This window comes from Thermobia domestica, chromosome 7 (assembly GCF_964235325.1).
Source record: "Thermobia domestica chromosome 7, izTheDome1.hap1.1, whole genome shotgun sequence".
Lineage (NCBI taxonomy): Eukaryota > Metazoa > Arthropoda > Insecta > Zygentoma > Lepismatidae > Thermobia > Thermobia domestica.
Window position 1 is genome coordinate 182,244,159 of NC_137460.1, and position 25,369 is coordinate 182,269,527.

At 35.3% G+C, this 25,369-nt stretch overlaps 1 protein-coding gene across 7 annotated transcripts in view; it reads right to left on the reverse strand.

Moving 5' to 3' along the window:
* LOC145690600 (uncharacterized) overlaps positions 1 to 18,589 on the reverse strand; it is a 158,808-nt gene extending 140,219 nt beyond the window's left edge. For 5 of the 7 annotated variants that reach the window (XR_014132249.1, XR_014132248.1, XM_081765651.1 and 2 more), the window contains exon 1: positions 18,379 to 18,589. The gene's annotated coding sequence lies outside the window, so the exon portion shown is untranslated. Of the gene's footprint in view, positions 1 to 18,084; positions 18,347 to 18,378 lie in introns of those variants that run through there. The other 2 variants (XM_081765654.1, XM_081765653.1) reach the window with 2 other exon arrangements.
* Between the last annotated feature and the right edge of the window lie 6,780 nt (positions 18,590 to 25,369).

Genomic DNA, 25,369 nt, shown 5'->3' on the forward strand with positions numbered 1-25,369 from the left:
TAACTATGAAATATTTTTATGTAGGTGTAATCACCGTAAAATGCAACATAAATTAAACGCTAGATACTGATACGCTACAAATATTTTACAATTTACATGAATACCATACCTATTAACAATTCGGGTTTCAGCAGTTTTCATCAATATCAACTAAGAAATAAAAGTAGAAATGAAATTTTGTTTTTTCGTGAAATCAGGCCTTCAATAAGTACGAAAATAATGTCATGAACAGTATAAAATTCCAATAACTTGTCTAAAGGTAAAAACTAATACTAATTTGCCTAATAGTGTTTTTCTAAATGCCATATATGAATAATTTGTCGACTAGATATATGATATGCAGAGCCGGCTCTACCATATATGCAGTGGCGTATTTACGATTTTGTTTCGGGTGGGGCTTTGCCTGAAAATGAGAAAATTCTGCAAGATATTTCATATACTTTACTATAGTAAGTAAGATTTCGGAGGGGCTTAAGCCCGGAAGCCCCCCCTAAATACGCCACTGCATATATGCAACACGTCCATTGGTGTGGAACGGCAAGCTTGGATGGTCCGGCAAAATCTGTCATTAATATATTATTTAACTTAAAACAGACTTCATCATGATGGTAGTTACATTTACTAAGCTGACCTTCTATTTGAATACTACATTCATAAATTATGTTTAGGTTGCATTAGTTTAAGGCCACATGGACAATGCTAAAGCAAATGGTCGAATAAATCCGAGCACAAATTGCTTGATTTTTGTCAAATGCAAGAATTCAATTCTCGAATAGTAGTGAATATCTGTTCCATATAGTAAGTTAACACAGTTTTGATATGAAATTAGTCTTGTTTTTGTCAGAAATAAGTTCCTTATCATTGAAGATAGAAACATTTTTTTTTAATGTTAGATGATGTAGAAGAAAAATCAAGAAATAAAGATAAAAGAGCTAGTTGCACTGGAATTGCAAACTGATACATTGAGATTGAAGCTCAATAGTGAATTCTATAAAAAAGATTACCATCTTTCCTCTGCAGGTGTGTTTGCTTTATCTTTGACTAACATAATAGATTAATATTTAAAGAAAGAAAAACAGACACAACGGGATTGCATTTTTAGTAAGTATTTAAGCCTTTCTGAGTGCCACTGCACTTACCCTCATCTTTGTTGTTCATGTTGGAGTAGCATACTTAAAATCATGACTTTTAAGATTTGTTCTTTCTAGAGAAAGGGGGAGGCGGCAAATTATGCCATTGCACGAGGCGACAAATTGACTAGGACCGGCCCTGATGATATGTATATAAAAGACATGAATATAGGATGACTCAATTTGAAGTAATGCAGGGTCTTTCAAAATTAATATTAGGATTTTGAAACTTTGTAGTATCTATTACAATTAACTTACAATTATAAATATATCAAATGAAAGATCAACTCAAACAGTTTGTATGCACGCATGTAATGCATTGTTTCTTCTGTCTGCCGTTAGAAAGAGCAAGTAGCAAAGATGGAAACTAGAGAGCAGAAAACATTTTGTGTTTTAATAAAGACTGAATCTGTACAGTACAACCGTCTGTGTGAAGAATATTAAGGAGACGCTTGCAACCACGTCTTTATCGTTTGCAGTTACTACAGGTCTAAAGCCTACAGACTACGGTTTACGTGCCAATTTCGCAAGTGAAATATTGCTGCATAACAATGAAGATTTTCTAAATCGTGTCGTCTTCAGTGATAAATCGACATTTCACCTAAGAGCTAACGTGAACACTAGTAATGTTTGCATCTGGCCATCAGCAAATCCTCAGGAGATGGTAGAGTTGAAACCAGACTCCCCTAAATTGAATGTGTTTTGTGTCATATGGCGGAAAGTTTATGGGCCTTTCTCACCTATCGACTAGATGTGTACCGTGTGACGAATTAATCTCACATCGAACACTTGTTACAAAGACTGTTTGAGGTGCTCTTTTACTTGATGCATTGCTTATAATTGTACATAAAATGTAATAAGTACTACGAAGACTAAAAACCCCGATATTCATTTTGAAACACCCTGCATTTCTCACCAACAGTGTTGGAACTAAAATGTAAAAAGGAGAGAAAATTTTCCTTATAAAGTTATTGTTTACAACGATATTATTATTAGTCGAGACTATAACTACAACAACAACACGAGTTAGTAGTCAAAAAAAAATGTAATCAAATGTATACTCGGTGGCCCAGGTGGCCAAAATGGCACACACAGGTATGTCACTTATTTAATCCGCTCCTGTGTGGACACTAATTAAGATATCGGGATATTATTCTTGCAAAATATGATTGGACTATAGTTTATCATATTAATTCCTTTTCCTTCTGGTGTCGAATTTCCTTCTCAAATTTCACCCCAGTCAAAAATTCAAGAATTTTCTAATTTCGAATTTCCTTTACTTCTTTTTTTCCCTGTTGCTTCCTTCATTGTACAAAGACCTCATTAAGATTTGCCAGATAGATACCTCGGATGGATACCTAACTGTTGACATCAGTTGGACGTGCCTGCGCGTAGTGTTGCCAATTAGGGAAATTAAAACTTCCCTAACTTTGGGCAAAAAATTCGAGATTTTTGTTCATTAATGCGTACCTATACGTCCGAGTGCAAGTCAACTTACGCCAACCGAACATTTGTCCTTACTTAACAAACGAAAGTACAGATCGTTACAATGGGGTAATTAGGGGGCGCACGTAAAATTCGTATTTAGGTTCCAACACTTGATTTTTCTAGTTTTTCCTTACTTTTCTGTTTACCGTAATATATTTTTGGTAATTAGAAGCTTTGTTCCATAAATATCGCCATAATACTTGTAGGATATATTAGTGGTGTACCAATGTTTAATTTAAGATAGTTTGCGTCTGTCTGGTAGCAGTGTTGCCAGCTACAGAAAATTTTAATTACAGATTTTAGTGGGAAATTTTGGAAAAATTATATGTTTTGTCTCTATTATTTCCCTCTTGTTGGCTATATCCGAACAAACGTACCAGTATCTGGAAGTCTCGTCTTTGCTCTACACAACGTACTATAGAAAGTTTCAATAGGATAATTAGGGGAAGTACAGCTCAGGTTTACAGTGGACCTTGTTCTCTAATTGGAAAGATACTTGTAGGATATATTAGAGGGATACCAAAGCTTATTTTAAGATAGTTTGTGTGTGTCTGATAGTAGTGTTGCCAGCTACAGAAAGTTTTAATTCCAGATTTTAGGGGCAAATTTTGGGGAAAATTCCCTGTTTTATTTATATTATTTCCTTCTTGTTGGCTACATTCGAACAAATGTACCAGTGTCTAACAGCCTCATCCTTAGCCTACACAGCGTACCATAAGAAGTTTCACTAGAATAATTAGGGGAAGTACAGTTGAGGTTTATAATAAACCATGTTCTGGAAATAGTAAGAAAATGGTGAATTTCTTAGGTAGAATGAGATTTTTTTAAAATTTCATGCTTACTTTGTTATATATCGCCATAATACTTGCAGGATATATTCTTGGAGTAGTACGGTTTATTTTCAGATACTTTTCGTCTGTCTGATGGCAGCCTTTCCAGCCAAAACAATTAATTCCCGCTATTAGGTGAAAAATTTGGAAAATTTCCCTTTTCCCCTCTATTATTACCCTATTACTGGCTACATTGAAACAAACGTACCACTACCTGAAAGCTTCCTCTTTGCCCTACAGAACGCACCATAAAAAGTTTCAATAGGATAATTAGAGAAGCTTTACCCTGGCATATTTGATTTTTTCTTCTGAGGCGTAAAAAGTATCAAAATTTCATGTATATGACAGAGTTTTTTCTTTCCCTCTTTGAATGGAAGCCAGCGATTTAAGGATTTCACTGTACCTTGTCAACACACCAAAGATTTGTTTAGATGACTTGAACCCATATAGCAGCAGTGGTGCTAGATACAAAAAAAAATTGAAATTCGGTTAGGGATTTTTTTGTAAATTTTCACCCCTACATTTCCGTCAATAATTTCCCATCCGTTGGCAACACTGCAATGCAACTTACACCAAAAAATAGCCACATCCATTTTCTTAAAAACAAGGCCTTAACGATATCAATCGAATGAATAGTTTTTGAGCAATAAGTCACTAACTGAAAATGTAGGAAAACGCCAAAAATGACCTGGGGCCGAATGGAATAATCACACAATTTTGCTCGTATGGGTACAAAGAAACAAACGATTTGTAAGTTATGAAGATTTCGACTCAAGTTCTGTTGATTATTTCAATAATCTGCAACATAAGTCAATAAATAATAGTTGCCAGAAAAAAAAAAAACAGACTTTTGAAAAAAAACATGAAAAAGAACGATGTTTTTTATTGAAAAAAAACTTCACAGAAAAAAACCGTTTTTTTACAACACTACCCCTAGTCCCACATATTTCGTCAAAAATTAAGAAAGTATTGCATAAATATAACATCAAGGTCTCCGAAGTTCCTTCTAAATCTATAGACACATATTACAAATTTTATATAATTTTTTTACTGATCTCTAACAAAGTAGTGGCGTCTATCGAGTTAAATGTCAATGTGATCAAATATATGTAGGCCAAACAAAAAGGAACACTTGTACCAGAATCGCTGAGCATATTCGTACATCCAAATTTCGTAGCTTTCAACAATTATCTGGATTAGCATCACGTCTCAAAGAAAATAACTACGGAATTGCTGGAAGGGGTTTGTTTCCATGTTTGATCGAAAAAGAAAAACAGCAACAGAACGGAAAATTAAAGAAGCTTATTACATTCATAAGGAGAAACCGGCACTCAATTCACATAAAGGTGACATAAATGCCATTTGGAGCAGTGTCTTTACTACTCATTTCCACCGTCTGGAAGGTAATGAAAAAAGAAAAACAGTAAACAACCGTGAACAGTGACAAGTGAATTACTATTAACATATGTCTATTTCTAGTAACAAGAAGATTTTTGCTTCCCATATTTTAAAAATTCTCTTTAAACATTTTTACCTATCCATAATTTCTTTCATACGGTTTAAATCATTTTCGAAGTGTTCCTAAGCTGAAAATGAAGACGATGTTCTTCGAAAGTACTTTCTAGTGATGAGGTTTGTTTCTTGCGGTGACTATTAGCATTTAACTTAGGTTATTTCTATATGCATGGAAGTTCGTCGAAATCGTAATACAGCAAATTATGGATGCGTTAAAATACTAAATAATACTTTCAACAAAGTGGATACTTTCAAATATTACTATTAACAGACCAAAGCCATACTCATGAAGAAAATTGATGTTCGCTGAAAACAGAGATTTCGTATTATTATTCAGTTAAAAATCTTTTGTCGTCGCGTAATTCTGTCGAGAAATTTGAAGCTTAAAATATATAAAACAATAATCATGCCTGTTGTGCTATATGGTTGTAGAACATGGTCGCTTACTCTGAGGAAAAAAAGCAGACTGAAAGTATTTGAGAACGAGATCCTGAGACGAATATTTGGACCCCACGAGGAACAGGAATAATGGGGAAGGACGGAAACTTCATAACAAAGAAGCGTATAATTTATACTGTTTGCCAAACATTGTTAGGTTCATCAAATCTAGGAGGCTGAAATAGGCAGATCATGTAGCTAAATGGAAGAAATTCGGGACGCTTTCAGTTTAAATTGGAAACTCAAATTGGAATAAAACCATTAGGAAGACCGAGACGCAGACAGGAGGACAATATTAAGTTGGATCTTACAGAAATAGGAAATAAAGTAGAAATTGGATCTAGATCGCGGCATTGAATCTTCTGTGTCTACAGGCCATAGAGCTATATTAAGTAGTTGATATATTTAGCTTCATTTTGTTTGACAAAAATTCTATTATAGGAAAAAAAATCTCTAGCAAAGAGGATTTCGAGGTTTTTACAGTTTAGCTATTTACGTTACTAAAACAATTTTGGTTATTTTAATGTAAAATGGTATCCATAATATATATAGGGTGTTTCAAAACAAATCCAACAACGTTTGAGAGGTGATTGCTGACAGCAAGATAAAAAGTATAGACCAACCTGTGTGCACATGAAAAAATGAACTTTAAAGGTCCATAACTCCAAAACTATGGGACCTACTGTAGTCGGGTCAAGACTTCAATTAGGAACAATGTTCCCTATCCAAAAATACATGTTTCAGAATCATGCGGTCCTCACGCAATAATTTTTAAGAAGGGAGTTTGGCTATGAGCATATAATTTGAAGTACTCACTAACTACTTCTATAAAAATTGTTGCGGAAGTACCACAGGATTCTGAAACGTGGATATTTCGATAGGATATACTAGTTCTTAAGTGAAGTCTTGACCCGACTATGGTTGGTCCCATAGTTTTGGAATTATGGATCTTTTAAGTTCATTTTTTCATGTTTTCAGTAGTCTATAACTCCAAAAGGAAGCATTTGTGCACCCAGGTTGGTCTATACTTTTTGTCTTACCTTGGTGTCAGGCATCACCTCCCAAACGTAGTCGGTGTTGTTTTGAAACACGCTGTATATATATATATGTGTGTGTGTGTGTGTATGTATTCGTGTTTGTATCGGCGCCCTTTTAGTAGACTTGTCCACCGCCCTCGTTAGTATCCCAGCACGGACCTGACTGTACTCTATATCAAACGGGTTACAATATATCAGGGTTTGTTTCTTTTCGAAATATTTCAATGTCTTTGGGGTAAAAGTGTTAAAATGTAATTTATATTTCAAGATTGTCATTGTCGCAACTTGGAACAATTTTCTATTCATTACTGTTTTGAAACAAAATGGCCGCCATTTTGAAAATTTACATTGGATTGCCGAAAAACTATACAGCAAATTTAGAATGTCTCGTGCTTCTACTCTGAAAATTTCTATTTAAAATACCGAAATTTGCGCTTTGTAGCGTGAATACCCGCTATTTAAAAAAAAAAGGGGGGCCGCCATTTTGAAATTTTACGCGTTGGTATACTGCCAAAATCTATACCGGAAATTTACTGTGTCTCGTGTTTGTACCCTGAAAATTTAACTTAAAAGATCGAAAGGTGTGCCCTGTAATGTGTGTGTGGTATAGGCAAACAAACGAGCAAATGTAGATCGAGTCATCCTAGGAGCCTTAGTAACGTTTGCCAAATATGAATACCAAATATATATTCAATTAAAGCAAAGATATAATTCACGTATTATAAAATAAAGGTTTCAAAATGTCTTATATGGCAAATATTTTCCAGCGTAAAATAAATGGTTTTATTGTTGAAGTTTACTTCCGATACTTTGCGCGTTCAATTACGGGAATTTCCCTAGCACTAGCAAGACGATTCTTTCCCGAAAATGAATTTAAAACAATTAACAAAGAGATAATTCATATTTTATAAAGTAAATTTTTCAAAATGTCTTAAATTAAATTAAATATCTTCCAGCTTAAAATAAATAGTTTTATTGTTGAAGTATTCACTTCCGATGCTTTGTCCGTTCAATTGCGGGAATTTCCCGAGCACTTCCTTTACGACGGGTTTTCCTTGAAAACGCAGCTTTCTTTGCTGCACATCGACACTTCTATTAGTACGGAAACTTTATATTCAGTACTTGAAATTATAGCGTTACAAAGCCTTCGGAACTCCGAGTATTAAGCTTCTTAAATTTGATAAGAATTTTTACGCTATTGCTAGTGTTGATTCTATAGAATACTTATTTGAAGAGTAGCAACTAAACTACTGTTGTTGGGAAACCAAATTTTACTGAAGAATACTTGTGTTAGCATCAAATGTATGAAATAATACTAATAGTTTTACGAATGTATTTAAATATTTACTGGTGGTACAGGCATTTATGGCCTTAAACTCGTCAAACGTATGAGGGATAACTCCCCCGGCGTCGCTGAGCACACTATTTACGGAAAGTATTTTCTAAAATATAAAATTGCACATTTTACTTCAAATAGACTATAAACACAATCCATACATTAATTTATTCTATAATTATCTCAAGCTAAGGTAAGCCTTTTTTATTTATTCAGAGGATTGAAAACTTTATAAAGGCCTAACGTTGAATGTTGTTGTATACTTTAAGATCAAAGCATCTAATTCGCCCAAGGAAAGTCTAAAATCTGAAAAAATCACTTTCAATGTGATCACCTTAGTTGTACCAATAATATACTATTAAAAAGCTCAAAAACCCAAGTGAGTTTTATTATTATTATTATTATTTTTAGGTGGGTCCAACCCGAAAAAACCCAGTGGCTTTTTTTTTTCGGGCTGCGCCTACTTGGGCAAACCCTGAGATATATATATATATACCGGGTGCGTCAAAACACGTATGCACACTTTGAATCGTCATAGAAACCGTACTTCCCGTGCTACAAGCTTCAATTTCTGGGAGAAAGTAATGTTATCTTTCTTCAACAGGTGGCAGCAAACTGTCGCTCTAGCCACTCAACCCAGTTAGTGGCAAGGAAGTAACTGAAAGATAGCGGACGTACGTTTGAGCTTTGAAGCAGGCAGTAATGCTCTCCAGACCTTACGCTGCAGGATTTCTTCTTATGAGACACAGTAAAAGATGAATTGTACAAACATAAACCACGTAACCTAGACACATTTTGGAATGAGATTCAAGCGGTGTGCGCAGAAATCCCATTGGACACGTTGGTACGATGTACGGAGTCAGTGGTGTTTCAAATTGGACTTTAAGCTTTCCATTTCCAGCAATTGAACCTTGTAGAAAGGAACATAAACTTCCTATGACGGTTCAAAGTGTGTATACATTTTTTGACGCATATATATATGAGAGATTCCATTTCAAATCGTCCAGGGTAGTCAACACGACTGTCTCAGATTTAGTTTATTTTTAAAAAATAAGAAACTACATACAAAATTATTAGACCCATATTCTTTCTTTTTGCTGAAAAAAAATTTCTTCGATATACAGTCTTCCAAAATGGCTGCCCTCCTCTCGGATTGCTCGAAAAAAATGAAAAACATGTCAAATTAAAAATTTTATTGTAGAGAAATGAGTGTACATAATAACATAATCGCAATAGCAGGAAGAGTATAAAGTTGTATGTTTCGGTGGAGGGGCAAAATTCGTCGATTGGTCCAATAGGAATCGCGCGATTCACTCGTAATGTTGCCAACTTTGGTGACATTTTTTCTAACTTCAAACATGTTTTTTTTTCTGTCCTCACGAGCAATATCAACTATCTGCTTCTAGCATCGAAATCTACTCGATAAGGTCTCTTGAAAATGTAAAGTACTTACGTTTTTGATTATTACATCCCACGTTATAGCATCATCAAAAGCTGAAAATATCATTAAGACGCCATGTTTGGACGCCATTTTCTCAAAAACCCCACCTATTAAAAATCTGAATTTTTTACAAGTATTGCAGAAGTACCTAAGTATTTAATATCCGTTAACCGTTCATGCGGCTGCAGCCCCTAACTTTCGCAATTAATTATTGAAATTTCGATTTTGGTACTTGAAATGTAAATATTTCCTACGGGCATTTAGGTCCTATACACAAGGCGAATTGAAAGGGAGTATGAAAATTTTGAGAGACGAATCCTGACATCAAATCAAGTAGAAAAATTCCGATAAACATGAGTCGAATTCCACTTTGTTTTCGAGTTACAGGGTTTCCAACTCGGGACAAAATCGGCTCGCGACAATGGAAAATAAAATATATATATTTCGAGTTAAATCAGAAACTGTGTGTTAAAGTTATAATGAAGTTCAGAAAGTTGATTTGTATCAATATGATAATTTTTACGTGCGTTGCAAGTCGATTGCCAACTTGGTAGAACTTTTATTTGTTTCCAAATGACACTACGGGGATTTTAATTGATATTTATTATTCATTAATGATTGTAAACATCATATGAAGCACAATTTTCCCCACATCACCACAGTTTTCGAAACCTTACAAGTATTTCATTAGAAGGTTTTATCTCGTGCGTTATTCATAGTTTGCAGCATTGAGTGTGACTTTCACTTGATGTTTACCATCATTAGTAAGACCAAAATGTCGAATAAAAATTACGTCTGTGTAAGTTGTCATAATAATAAGAAGAACATTTTTTTTATTATTGCAGAACCTCTCGTAACTCTACGCATCAAGTTCGAACTTGTTCAAGAAGTTCTGCTGCAGCCACTAAACAGTTTGTTACGTGATACGGTGTCATGAACATTGTCCTAGTGTCTCTGGAAGCATGAAAATTGTTTTTACTGGTAACATGACCTTGTAGTGCACTAGTTACAGTGTTTGTGTGAATAACAATGGAGAAGTCCTATTATAGTAACGATCGTATTAAATGTGTTGATTATGCTAAAAGGCATAAGAGGATTGTGTGCAGAATGAATTACTGACAAAAATTTTATCTTGTGGTAAAATATATGGATTGCGTACAACGTGTCTGCCCAGGCGTGCTATTAGGGAAGGATTATCATTTGTGTCCTGTACACAAGGCGATTTGAGAGGCAGTATGAAAAAATTTTGTGAGGTGAATCCTTCTGTGTAGTCTAGGTTTCACCGATGACGGCTGTTTTTTAATGGCGACACATTCATGTTTGTATGTTAACTAACTAGTTAATGGTTTCCAAATCTACACTCAGAGGAACAAATTCTTCATCTTGCTGGTGTATAATTTCATACTTACGCTTTCTTCCGTGGTCACTAATATATCATATGCATTCACGTTGTTCACGGTAAATATTCAAACCACCCTTTACACAAATAATCATCCTCTCCTAATACTATGTTTTGGTAGATACGCTGTTGCAATACATATATCTTACCGCAAGATAATTTTTTGTCAAGAATTCTTTCTGTACACAATCCTCTTATGCCTTTTAGAATAATCAATACATTTAATACGGTCCTTACTGTAATAGGACTCCTCTATTGTTATTCACAAAAACACTGTAACTACTGCACTACAATGTCATGTTACCAGTAAAAACAATTTTCATGCTTCCAGAGAACACTAGGACAATGTTCATGACACCGAATCACGTAACAAACTGTTTAGTGGCTGCAGCAGAACTTCTTGAACAAGTTCGAACTTGATGCGTATTACGAGAGGTTCTGCAATAATAAAAAAATATTATTATTATTATTATTATTATTATTATTATTATTATTATTATTATTATGACAACTTACACAGACAGTTTTTATTCGACATTTTGGTTTTACTAATGATGGGAAACATCAAGTGAAAGTCACATTCAATGCTGCAAACTATTAATACCGCAGGAGATAAAACATTCTAATGAAATACTTGTAAGTTTTCGAAAACTGTGGTGATGAGGGGAAAATTGTGCTTTATATGATGTTTACAGTCATTAATGAATAATAAATATCAAATAAAATCCCCGTAGTGTCATTTGGAAAATAATAAAAATTGTACCAAGTTGGCAACACTGCTTCAGCTTTTCATCATGCTATAACGTGGGATGTAGTAATCAGAAACGTAAGTCCTTTACATTTTCAAGAGACCTTATCGAGTAGATTTCGATGTTGGAAGAAGATGGTTGATATTGCTCGTGAGGACAAAAAAGTTTGAAGTAGCAAAAATTTCACCAAAGTTGGCAACATTATGAGTGAATCGCGCGATTTCTATTGGACCAATCGACGAATTTTGCCCCTGCACCGAAACATACAACTTTATACTCTTCCTGATGTTCCGATTATGTTACTAAGTACACTCGTTTCTCTACAATAAAATTTTTAATTTGACATGTTTTTCATTTTTTCGAGCAATCTGAGAGGAGGGCAGCCATTTTGGATGGCTGTATATCGAAGGATTTTTTTTTCAGCAAAAAGAAAGAATATGGGTCTAATAATTTTGTATGTAGTTTCTTATTTTTTAAAAATAAACTAAATCTGAGACAGTCGTGTTGACTACCCTGGACGATTTGAAATGGAATCTCTCATATATATATGCGTCAAAAAATGTATACACACTTTGAACCGTCATAGGAAGTTTAGGGTCTAATAATACTGCACGTATATCTCATTAAAAAAAATTAAATCTGAGACTATGATGGGGACCAATTGTGGTTCGCCTGGGCGATTTGAAATGGAATCAGTCATATATATATGTGTGTGTGTATGAGAGAGCGAGAGAGAAACTTTTACACTATATTTGTTTGGCGTGTGACTGAAGGTGTGCTTCGTTTGTGTTGTTGATCACTTCTTGGGGTTAGTAACTTAGGGCCGTATGCATAGTTATTCTGCGGGTTACTTAGGAGCTACGTACGGGACACGTGATAATTTGCGTTGCAGAGTTCTCCCGCAGGGTCAAACAAGCCCGCAACCTCCCCGTAAGTCAAGGGGAAGGCTAGGGGTGCTTCAACGCACAATTTGCTAGCCCGTAGCAGTTTATGTTGTTGTATAAAATGCATATGCTACGTGCTGACAAAATATTTGAGTATGTTAATAAGTTTACCGAATTCGTTGAGCTGATTAAGGTATAATAAATGACATATTTTGATGACAACCAATTTAAAAATATATACCAATTCCTGAAAGAAGATTGCAGGATATTTTGCTTCTGCTAGTACAAGTATTGAATACAAGATCAAAGAATGGACTAACAACTTCTACCTGATATAAAATAAGCGAGTGATACTTGATGTTACAATATTGGTAGTAGATTGTAGATTAGCTTAAAAATTGATTTCAGGGGACCAGTGATGATTTTAGGGATCAACCGAGGGGGATTTCTCCCCGATAACCATAACATTCCCTCGGGACCACATAACCTATCGTGCTCAATGTTGATTCCCAGTATTTTCGTTAGTAATACATTTCATCCCCAGTATAATGAAATTCGCCACCACCATAAATAATAATAATAATATTTCTGGAATCATGCCTGATGGGGAAAATTGATTCAACAGTTATACATATTTCATTGTGAAAATGTTACTTTAATTCTTTTACATCCTTTTCCTTGTTGGTGTTTGCCTACATTTCCCAGTTAGTATAGGTAAAGTTGAGGAGCGCTACCATCCATTTTTTCCACTTATGATTCGTCTTCGTCTTCATTCTTGATTTCTTACCTTATCACCAGCTGCGTACACATTTATAATATGCTTGCAAACTTATATGTTATAAATAAATAAGTACGAAAACCATGCACGAATGTGTGCTAAGTGACCAACATAAGCTAAGTTTGCATTTATTCCGATTCCAAGCTGGGCACAATTTGAGTGTCACGGTGATTTTGTCTGCGGAAGCAGGCACATTAGCGAAGGTGGTGTGTGCATAAGGAAAGACAAGTGTGGAAATCATTAACCTCCTGTTTTGCTCTGTAATTGCTCAAAATACGCATCGGTTCACGTGTACTTGTAATTATGGAAACAGTGTTAAGAAGTATGGTTCATAAATATGCAATTATAATGCAAAACTAGGTTCTAGCGACCACCTGCATATTTTTTGTACTAATTTGAGCATTATTCGAGCAGACAATTATACCAAATTTTGAAACATTTCCTTCATTTTCAGGTTAGGTTAGAGCCTTATATTTCTTTTAGCAGAGCATGCATTAGACGAAAAGCTCCATTACTATTTGCAGATTGACTTCAGACAGGCTCAGTATAAATACAGTGTGAACATATAGCATAGAAACTACAGTACATAAGACACGAATCAACTTGTGCTGTATGGCCAAAATCACGAATGCTATCTAACTGAGTTAGGGTAGGTGTGCATCAGGGGGATCAGAGTGATAGCGAGCGGGAGCGTCCATAGGGAGCAGGCGCGTCAGCGATGGGGGTATACATATATACGAAGATAATGGAAAAGCACACTTACACATACAATACTTTCATTATCACTTAAAATTCATTTCAATATTCTGTCATTGATGGTAATTACTTATATTCACACTCTCATTCCTTCACGAAAAATGTAGGGCTTCACATCATATTTTACCTATAAATCTTCTATTTCGTAGAACCGTCTGCTGGAGTGAACCCGTAATTCGCTTACCCATCGCGTATTCGCCCGTCCCATACAGAGGCACCTCGAGTATAGCCCTCCAGCTTCAACTTGGCACAAACCGAACAGATGCAAAAAATCGCTTGTAATGATCAGCTTGCAAAGTTTGGTGCGTGGTTTTGAGACATATGGCTTTCATTATATGTACTAGCTACGTATGTACGTGTTATACATTTGTACGCAGTTGGTTGATAACACTCTAGGAATAAGTAGATAATAAGTTTCACGCTATTTGCAAGGAATTTTCCCAAAAAAAAACTGTAACTCAAAAATTGTTTAGAAAATACATTCTCGAAAATACTATGGGCTGATTTTGTCCAAAGAGAAAAAAGGTACAATGTATATGTAATTTATCTAGTAGGATCTCTATTGTAAAGCTACAACCTCACATGTTTTCTAGCTACATATCCTCTTATTTCTTTTTGCGAGTTAACAGACTTTACCTGAAAATTTTAAAAGAACTGTATTCCTAATCTACACCGTTATTTTTTCGCTTTTCTATATCCTCCTTATATCTTTTTGCGAGTTAACAGACTTTGAAAATTAGAAAAGAACTGTATTACTAATCTACACTGTTATTTTCCTGCCTTTGCAAGAACAAAGTTCAGAACATTTATTTCGTTTTTTTGATATAGCATACATTGTATCTATGCAGTTGCTGCTAACGATGTTAATGCTTTATCACAGTATAATTGAACTTCGGAGTTTTACCTTCAACTTTTTTTGTCAAAATTTTAGGCTCGCTCGAGGTGTGGCTAGACCAACCAGCCCTCAGTGTTAACCGTACCTGAGGGATCACTTTGGAAGCTTTATGCATTGCACAGTCAAGGGGAAGGTTGAGGTATCTCACAAGTACGATTCGTCTAGGGGACCCCTACGTGATCGACTATGCATATGGCCCTTAATGATTAACGGAGTGGAGTGGACTGTTGGAAAAGTTATTCTGCGTTACATCATGGCCAATGGGACCGTTTAATGTTAACCGTTGGTACAATCCTGATTACCCAACTACTGGAGCATAAACTCAAAACATTAAGAATTTATGGTGTAATTTGAAAAGTTCGTTTTACACATGGCTCGGAAGGCATGATGTTAGTTTGAGTATTATTTATGGAGAAAGAAATATTGTATCGAAGCTATCTTGAGCACAAATATAGCACACTGCTGAACTGTATTCTTCAAGTTAAAATTTCAGGTTTTTATTTCATTTTTCCTTCTTTCCTTTGATACATAGGAAATGTGCGTGGGAGGATCTCTCCAAATCAAGCATTGACTCTATAATTTAATGTGTTGTTATTGTTGGAGGGGTCTTACCCCCATTAATTTTATAAATATGTGGTTTCTAGTTTAAATTTGGTGTTCTTAATTGTGCATTTCTGTTCTCTGGGTTTCGTGCATAACCTCACTTGGCTATGCCTTCCCGCTTATCTAGTGGCTAGCACCTGGGATGCTTCCTAGGAACCTTGATGTAGGATGCAGTTTCCTGCAATCATTTTATACATCAATTTTTGGCTATGCTAAGGGAGAAAATTGGCCTAATGCAAAGTTTACTATGACTTAAAACAAGGAATGCGAAAAGGAAGAGGTCCTTCGGAAGAGTTAAGGAATCGTTGCGATGATGTAGTTCCTAAGGAATCGATTCACTGGTAATGTCAGGTTAACTGCCGCAGATGATGACCCGGAAATACAAAATTTGTGGGGAAATGAACAAAATCAGACAAAAAGTCAGCATGACAGCAAGTAAAAAGGTAATAATGGTCATGAGTGTAGGGCGATTAATTGAAAAGAAAAAATGGTTACTCTATTGATGGGATATTACGTAAACAGGCAATACAGCATAATATGCAATTGTATCCTAGGACATGTGTGCTATGTAGTGGAGGGAAATACAAAAATGTACAGCAGAAACTAATAAGTGGAGAGTTGTATCTAAACGAATGGTGAAGAGGGGCAAAATTTTTTAATGTTACCTCTCATTTTATGGAGGCATAGAAGTGTAAAATGAACGGAAGAATTATGTTACTTAATTTCACAATAGAATTGTGCAAGTAATCAATACATATCGGAATCTTACCTTTTACATGTATAATAGGGTAGAAATACGAAACAGAAAGTATGTAGTTTGTCACGTAGCGCTGATTAAAACATAATTTAGCGAAATGCTATGCAAAGACAGTGTCGTAAAAGTGTAGTAAAGCTTTGCCACATACAAGGATCCTCCTATCTTTTCTTTTCCCATACAAAGTGCTTCTGCACTATCCTGTTCATGCGTAAACTCACCGTCGCTTAGGTGCCTGCCTCCTACAGATACTCCACCTGTTATGTTACCGTGACTCGATTAGACAGCAGTCGTGTTTTTGAGTGACTCCCAGCACAAGTTGGTTTGTTTTCAAGTTAATCCGTCTCATGCACATAGTTTTTATGTTACATGTGCACACGTTAGTTACATACAACTAACTCTTGAGGTGAATCTATAACATTAGGCAACTCTATTCTTAAGAAACACTTTCTAGAGCAGCACGAGTTCTTATTTCATGAATATAAGTATCTCCTTATGGGCAACCTAGTACAGGAAAAGAGTATCCTCGAATGCATTTTGTATCTTTGATATCCTTGGGACATGTATTTAATAAGGGGTTTCGCCCCCAAGCCTCACCTAAAAGTTTATTTACATTAAGGTTGGAAACATAAGAAGCTAAGGATTCATTGTTTTCGTTATTTCTGAGGAGTGCGTACTTTGCAACACTTAAAATAGTTCGAAGGTATTAATTTTGCGTAGTAATACAATATAGATGGAAAAATGAAAAAAAAAACAATGAAATCTTTGAGTTTTACGTCCCACGTTTATGCCGGTTAGGCTAAAGGAGACGGTGATGATGAGAGATGAGTGAAATGGTGGAATGAAGAAAGTGGGAGGAAACGGGAGAACCCCGAGAAAACCCACGAGCACGGTGTTTGTCCACCACAAAGTTCACTTGGCGGGGGTTAGGATCGAACCCGGGACCCCAAGCACCAGAGGTGAACGCTCTGCCACTGAGCCACCGCGGCCCCTATAATATAGATGGATACGTAAAATAAGAAGTATTAGTAATCAAAGTTAAGAGTAAACGACACAATTGAACAAGAAGTAATTCTAGACAGCGTATACTAAAATAACAACAAAGAAATAGTAACACAACGTTGAAAACAGGTTCGTGCGGGTCTAATCCGGGGACGCTGTCTGCGGAAGATTAGCCGATGAAGTAAAGACTTATCCGGAATGACCCATTGTTTACATGAAGGAAATTTGTACCCTGAAGATCTAGATGCACACCCACATATATATTGATTTTGTTATTCGTATATTCAGTGTCACGTACGAATGCAAAGCAATGAGATAAATCTGAAGTTTTAAAGAAGTAAACTTCATTATATGATATACAAGTTTTGGGATAAGTTTTAGTTACAGGTGGACAGTTTTCCCACAACACATAGCTGAGCGAGCGAAGAGGGTTAGAAGCCCAGCAGGGCTCGTTGTATTCTACCTTTACAATTTCGAGAAAAACAAGATACTTGGGTCTGGAGCCATAAAACGGGTTGGGCGAGGTTCTAAATGCCATCCGTATTGTCCCCTCACAATTAAAATTATCCCCACTCTGAAAATCAAAACTAAATCAGTAACTAACTTACTTTATAATATTCCGCCACACATTATGGATTTTACCATCAACTGTAATATAATTTATTAATTAGCCTCGTCCTGTAATACTTAGTATTTACTGTGAGCGCTAAATGTTTCTTACAGATCAAGAAAGCGGGACAAATTGGTATACAATGAAACATATTTCTTTGCGGAAACTATTCTCATGTGGTCTACACTCTTCTTTCGTTGGTGCAAGCCTATAGCCCACTTGGAACACCTAAAGTTATGGGGCACCCATGTGTCACTGCAATTGTATCATATTTTGAATAAAGCGCCTAAACACGATAGTACTAATAAAAACATACCATACTAATTAGCATACGCTGTATAACGATACGCGGTATCGTTATGTGTATTTTAAACATGTTCTAGTATTTTCACAATTTAATAAGACTATAAATTTAATTCACTAGAATTTAAATACTAACCGTATTACACATAAATTTCATTTCAATAATGGCACCACTAGTACATTCACCCACTGATGTAGCATTTAAACACATATTCATATAGAACCTAGAATCACTTTTTCACTTACATTTTACGAATTGAAACACAAAATCTTTCGTACACATGTAGTGCAATACTCTGATCCGTAAAATGAACACATCACGCACTATCAAACACCAAATGTCAGGGTAAACAATATTCACTCACAAACTTAAACGCTACGTGATCAGAAACATTTCATAATGCATATTTAATTTCAGGAGGTTACTTACGCAGCGTACTTCAATCATGAAGCTTTAGAGTTAAAACTTTACTCCGCTATAAGTTATACTGAATAATGAAAACAAATAATATCATTATTTATGCTCCAATTTATCTAATCCTCTCTCACTATTACAACTTCTTTCTCGTTCTACTCTCAGTCAGCCATATTCTTTTCTACCGAGATCACAAACCCAGAGTTATTGTTCAGCAGCGAATCACAATGGAAGTTTCAAAGGGACCAATAACTTCGTATAAAAGACACGCACAGTTGATTCACTATTGAATTTTTTTTTTTTTAATATATTGTAGAAAAAATATTCCTCCAGGTAAACTGGGTACTATCTTTAAATATTCGTTTGACTACACACATATAGCTCGGCTTCGTACAGAAATACCCTCACCTACAACAATTTTGTAATACCTGGGGAAAAATGTATCGAAAGTCAATTTCTCTTTGCTCTTTCAATACTTACTACTACTTCAGCGGCGTACTCAAGGGAAGGTTTCACGGTTATAACCCTTATCCCACAGACAAAGGATATATTGGAAGTTTGCGGTCTGTATATCCTTTGTCTGTGCCTTATCCCATTCAGCAAGATAAGCAAAAGTTTACCATATAGCTAGGCCCTATTGAGATATGTAAAAAAAATGCTTGAATAAATTCCTTGAGAGGGGTTGTGGTGGCTTAGTGGTAGAGCATTCACCTCTGGTGCATGGTGTCCTTGGTTCGATCCCAGTTCGCGCCAAGTGAGCCTTCTGATGGACAAACCCCTGTAATTAGTTGGGTTTTCTCGGAGTTCTCCCATTTTCTTCATTCCACCTTTCATTCATTTCTCATCATCACTGTCTCCTTTAGCCTAGCCGGCATAAACATGGGACGTAAAACTTTAAGATTTCCTTTAATTTAACAAACACGTTGAACTTCTGCGCATGTCAGTGTACTACTTGCTCAGTTTTTGATTATATCCTGTGCTGGTTTGTTTCGTTCGGTGTTTGGTAAATAAAAGCGCTAAAAAATAGAAAACATGATTAAAGGGCATAAATCACAAAACAATTTGTAACTATAATCTATGAGAAAAAAGTTTAAACTTTATCATTATCCCAGTAGTTTACCTAAACTAAAGGTAGGGCTGCGGTGGCTCAGTAGTAAGAGCGTTCCCCTCTGGTGTATAGGGTCCTTGGTTCGATTCCAGCTCGAGTCACGTTAGTCTTGTGGTGCACAAACACCGTGTGCATGGGTTTTCTAGGGATTCTCCCATTTCTTCCTACTTTCTTCATTCCACCATTTCATTCATTTCTCATTATCACCGCCTCCTTTAGCCTAGCCGACATAATAGTGGGTCGTAAAACTTAGATTTCATTTTCATTTTTTCTAAGCTAAAGGTAGGTGACTACCTTCGTATAAAATTGGTCTTCTCACCTCATTACATATGTCGGACGTCGTAGGCTGGGCAGACTGGTAAGGCAGACTGGGCAGACTGGGCAGCAGCGAACTGCGTTGGAACTAACATCAAAGTTTAATGCTGAGCAAAGTACAAGTGTGTCTGAACTAGTGTTGTAAAATTTTTGGAAATTTTCAACCTGTTGGGGATAAAACGTTTCTTTTTTATTTCTTTCCGAAAAAATTGGAAAAATTGAAAAAATAAAAAAATGTTTGTATTAGGTTAATTTTACTAGTAATGATATTTTTTTCAAACGCGTGAAAAATATAAATTCAAAAATTCCAATATTGCGAATATTAAAAAATAGGACTCGAAAATCAAACTATTCCAGTTAATATCTATATATAAAAATACTAGATTTATGCGTATATGGTTGTCCCCATAGAAAAGTTTATATGTTTGTCTCCAGTTCTTTCGGTAATGAGATCTTGAACCCACAAGTGCTAGAAACGTTCCGTTTTCGTTGGTCGATTCCAAATTTTGTGTAAATTGTCCAGTTCTAATTAGTATTAAAAAAAGCATGGCCATTAGTTCTTTATTACATTTTTAGTGGTACACTGGAAGTACTGAAATTTTTGAAGAAGTAAAGCATCATACCCTACGAGTTATATATTCCAACATCACATAGTTGTATATCTCTCAGGTGTTTGTTTCATGGCCAAATGACAAGAAAACGAAAGATAACCATTTCTCCAGTCTAAGATGAATCTTCATTGTTTGGAGAGTTTATTTTATTTTATTTTATTTTATTTTTTTGACCAATGAACTCCGTATATCACTGACAAAATTAATTGTGTGTCTAACTTATTTACTTATTACATAATGGATACAAAAAGAAAGAAAACACTGGTCATATATGAATTAAAAATTCCAACCACAAGTGGGCTCAAATCTTGCGAACGGTGCGAGATGTTGAAAAAAGTCGAAAAAATCCCCTTTATGATACCCCTTGCCGATTTTTATGAAGACGTTCTTCACTTGTGTCTGTAAAGGTACATGTACAGATATGAGGAATGACAAGGAGATTCATGCTCATATATGAATGATGAGCTGTGTAGGGAGCGCAGGTTCAGCTAGTTGAAAATTAATAATCTGCGCTTATTTCTCTTATGTCGTTTATTCGTGGATGTGCATTAATTACAGAACTTTTACAGTTACACACAAGCCTACCAACATAAAGTGTTTCTATTGCATCAAATAGGTGTCTTGAATGAAACTGAGTTCTTAATATGCTCTTTGATCTGGTGAAGTTTTGTTAATTTTAACCAAATTACTTCTTAAGAGAAAGATCAGTAGGCAAATTTCATTAATACTCATGCACTAAAACATATTCGTATAATTGCTATTATTTAATATAGACACTTATATAAACTTTAGGTACAAAATCCTGTACGTAAACAAATACATGTTTTCTAGTGCGACAGATTATCTATTACAACTAAAATGAAAATGACTATGTTTCTAACTTAATAACTCTTGAATCATCAGACCGACCTCGATAAAATTCTAAACATAGATGAGGTTCGGGATGGGTGTTTTTTTATCATTTCACTTTCAAGGTGCAACTTGAGAGAAGGGGAGGGGGGAAATGACAGATATTAGTGTCGAATCCATAATTTTCGGGGTCACTGAATAGGTTAATTATAAATCATGATAAGTCGATTCTCTTACATTTTCATTTTCCAGGAAAACCGCGTATATCACCTAGAATAAAAATATCTTCTAACTTACTCCAATATTCTTGCATAACAAAGCTTTTAGGTGTAATCATAAGTGATGATCTTTCATGGTCTGCTCATATCTCCACTTTAAACAAGAAACTATGTAGCGTGTGTTTTGCCTTATACAAACTTCAAGGTACTGTATCGAGAGAAGCACTTCTTAGCTTTTACTACGCCAAGTTTAATTCATTAATTAACTTCGGTATAATACACTGGGGATCTGCTGAAAATAGTTTAAGCACTTTTCGATTGCAAAAGAAAGCGATTAGAATAATTTTTGGGTTACCCACAAAATCGACATGTAAAAAGGTTTTCAGAGAAGCAAAAATTTTAACACTCCCCAGCTTATACATCTATAAATCTATTCTCTTTACTGTGAAAAACAAGCATCTTTTTATCTTTAACAAAAATGTTCATAGCCATAATACAAGACAAGGTAGTGACATATTTGTGATGCATCAAAAATATGCTAATATAAGCAAAACCGTGTACATGAATTGTGTCAGATTGTATAATAAACTTCCTCTGTACTTGAAAAATATGACCAATTTTTCCATTCTTGGTAAAGACTTTATATAATCTACTCACTGAAAAGTGCTATTATACAATTAAAGAATATTTAAATGACTCATTAACTGAAGAGTTGGTAACAGATATTTACCCGTGAGTACATGTCTGGTGTGGTACAAACAGTTACCTAATTAGATGTAAATTGTCATGTTTTTATACTTAATATATCATATTTATGTGGTTTTGTATTTTAGAAAGATGTATGATGTATACCTCTGGTACTTGACAATATTGTATGTTTTTTTTCTTCTGTCAACTGTAATGCTTACATGAGAATTTCTCATGCTTTGTAAGCTAATGAGACAGGCAAATAAATGAATGAATGAATGAATAAATGAATGAACAATGACATTTCCGATGCCGTTTAAATCAAAATTCAGCCCCACAAATTGGAGGAGGGAGGAGATATATAAAAATTATTGAAAATGACCGATATTAGTGTCGAATCTATAGTTTTCTGGGTCGCTGAAATGAACAGTGACACTTCCGGCCGTTTAAATCCAAATTCAGTCCCATTAGTACTCTAAGGGGGGACGGTGACATGTAAAGATAATTGAAAATTACCGATATTAATGTCAAATTCATAGTTTTGGGGCTCCATAAGTCCGTTGATGACAGTTTTGGTGCCCTTTGTGTTCAAAATGAAACGTATTTTCCCCGTGCAAGTTATTCGGCTAGTCCGTAATAATAACAACGAACGGAAGTTTCACATACTTAACCCTTTAATGTATTTCTCGCTGCTTAAATTTACTCACTTGTGCGGTATATGTGTGTATGTGTAAATAAAATCATATCTCTTTTTGAGTTATTCGAAAAACAAACAAATAATAAAGAGGGAGGATTTTACCAGAAATCAGAAAACTAAAAAAAGTAAAATTAAAACCTGGTGCTTTAAGTATTTTTCCTGTTAGCAAAATACGTTGTATAATGCTGCAAACATGTTACAGGAAGTAAAATTACTAGCATCAGACGAAGAAATAGTTTTAAATTATAGTTTTTAAATTATATTTTCTGGTTTTTGCTAATATTTCAGAACAATTTTTTTTAAATAATGGGTTCAAAATTTTTGAAAATTTTACCGACCTCGATAAAATTTTCAACATACATGAGGTTCGGGATGGATTTTATCATTTCACTTTAAAGTGCAACTTGAGGGAAGGGGAGAGAAGAAAATGACATATATTAGTGTTGAATCCATAGTTTTCTGGGTCGCTGAAATGAACAGTGACACTTCCGGCCGTTTAAATCCAAATTCAGTCCCATTAGTGTTCTAAGGGGGGACGGTGACATGTAAAGATAATTGAAAATTACCGATATTAATGTCGAATTCATAGTTTTGGGGCTCCATAAGTCTGTTGGTGACAGTTTTGGTGCCCTTTGTGTTCAAAATGAAACCTATTCTCCCCGTGCGAAGAACGGATATTCTGCTACTCTGTAATAATAACGAACGGAAGTTTCACATACTCGACCCTTTAATATATTTCTTGCTGCTCAAATTTCTCACTTGTGCGGTATATGTGTTTATGTGTAAATAAGATCCTCTCTCTTTTTGAGTTGTTCGAAAAATATACAAAGAATAAAGAGGGATTTTTACCAGAAATCAGAAAACTAATAAGTAGAATTAAAACCTGTTGCTTTAAGTATCTTTCCGTTAGCGAAATACATTGAATATACAGTAGGACGTCGATAATCTGAACGTCAAAAATCCGAACGCGGTCCCTAGAAGCTTTCTTAACGCTAGCGATAAATAAACAATATTGTGTGCGTCAAAGTTGTGTGAAGTCAGTGTTTTTACAAAAGTATATTCATATGTAATTGTTTGTCATACATATATTTATTTTTATTTTCTCTTAGGCCTATAAGTTTTAAGTGTGACGTACAAGATCAGTGTAATTTAGTGTACGAGCAGGTTCTTCAGAAACATTAAATGTAAGTAGACTTACGTACGGTGGCATTTTCTTGGTCATTTTCGAAAATCCGAACAATTTGAAAATTCGAACTACCTGTGGTCCTAATTAGTTCGGATTTTTTTTAACTTCCTACTGCATTTGCTGCAGACATGTTACACCAAGTAAGGTTACTAGCATTAGGCCAAGAAATAGTTTTTAAACTATATTTTCTTGTTTTTGCCGATATTTCCGAACAAATTATTTTTCTAATGGATTCAAAATTTCCGGAAATTTTACATAGAACAAGGAAGATATCTTTATAAAATGTATGTTTGATTTAACATTTTAACTAAAATGATTCTGGCCCCCTTATTTTAACACTTCCCTGCCATCAAGGGGGAACTTCATAAGATTGCTCAAGATAATTTTAATACTAATACTAATTAAGCTAATATACTAATTAAGCTAACTAGGATTATATTTTAGTTTCTTTTATAGCCGTAACTCCATTCTATCACGGTGAAACTTTGAAGTGTTTGATTGAGTTGTGCACAACATTTCCCTATTCTAATACAAGAAACATAAGTAATCAATTATCTTAACTCTAAAGTAGTAAATACAAAATAGTTTTAATTTTGAAAACATAATATAATAAAATATTCGAAAATTTCAGTTTTACCCAAATTTTCCGTTTTTTCCAAGCTCGGGAAGACCGTAAAAATTAAAAAAAAAAAAAACAAAATTTCCGTTTTTTCCCAGGTCTTCACAACACTAATCTGAACACACAGTGCACCGAACACTCCTAAAAATGGGCCTCTGCAGCCGACGACCCATTCATGTTCAAATGTTAACACCATGACATAGGCAACTACGACTGAAATGAACACCTGACCATCGCCACTGGACCTTGGCACAGTGACAGAGCGTTGCATTGTCTGATGAATCACAATACCTTCTTCATCATGACGATGGGAGTGTGCGAATCCGTCGCATTCCAACGAAACAGCTCCTTGACACATGTACTGCGGGACGGAGACAAGCTGCTTGCGGCTTAATTATTATCTGGGGAACATTCACGTAAGCATCCATGTGTCTAGTGGAGCTCGAGCAAGGCACAATAACGGCCGAGGCGTATCGCACACTGCTTGCAGACTACGTACACCCCTTCATGACGACCATGTTTCCTACCGGTAGTGGCATTTTTCGACAAGATAATACACCATGTCACAAGGCCAGAAGTGTGATGGAGTGGTTCGAGAAACGCAGAAGCGAGTTCTAAGTGATGTGCTGGCCCCCCAACTCGCCGGATCTGAACCCAATCGAACACATCTGGGATGTGATTGAACGGGATGTGACGAACGGATGTGACGTCAGGGC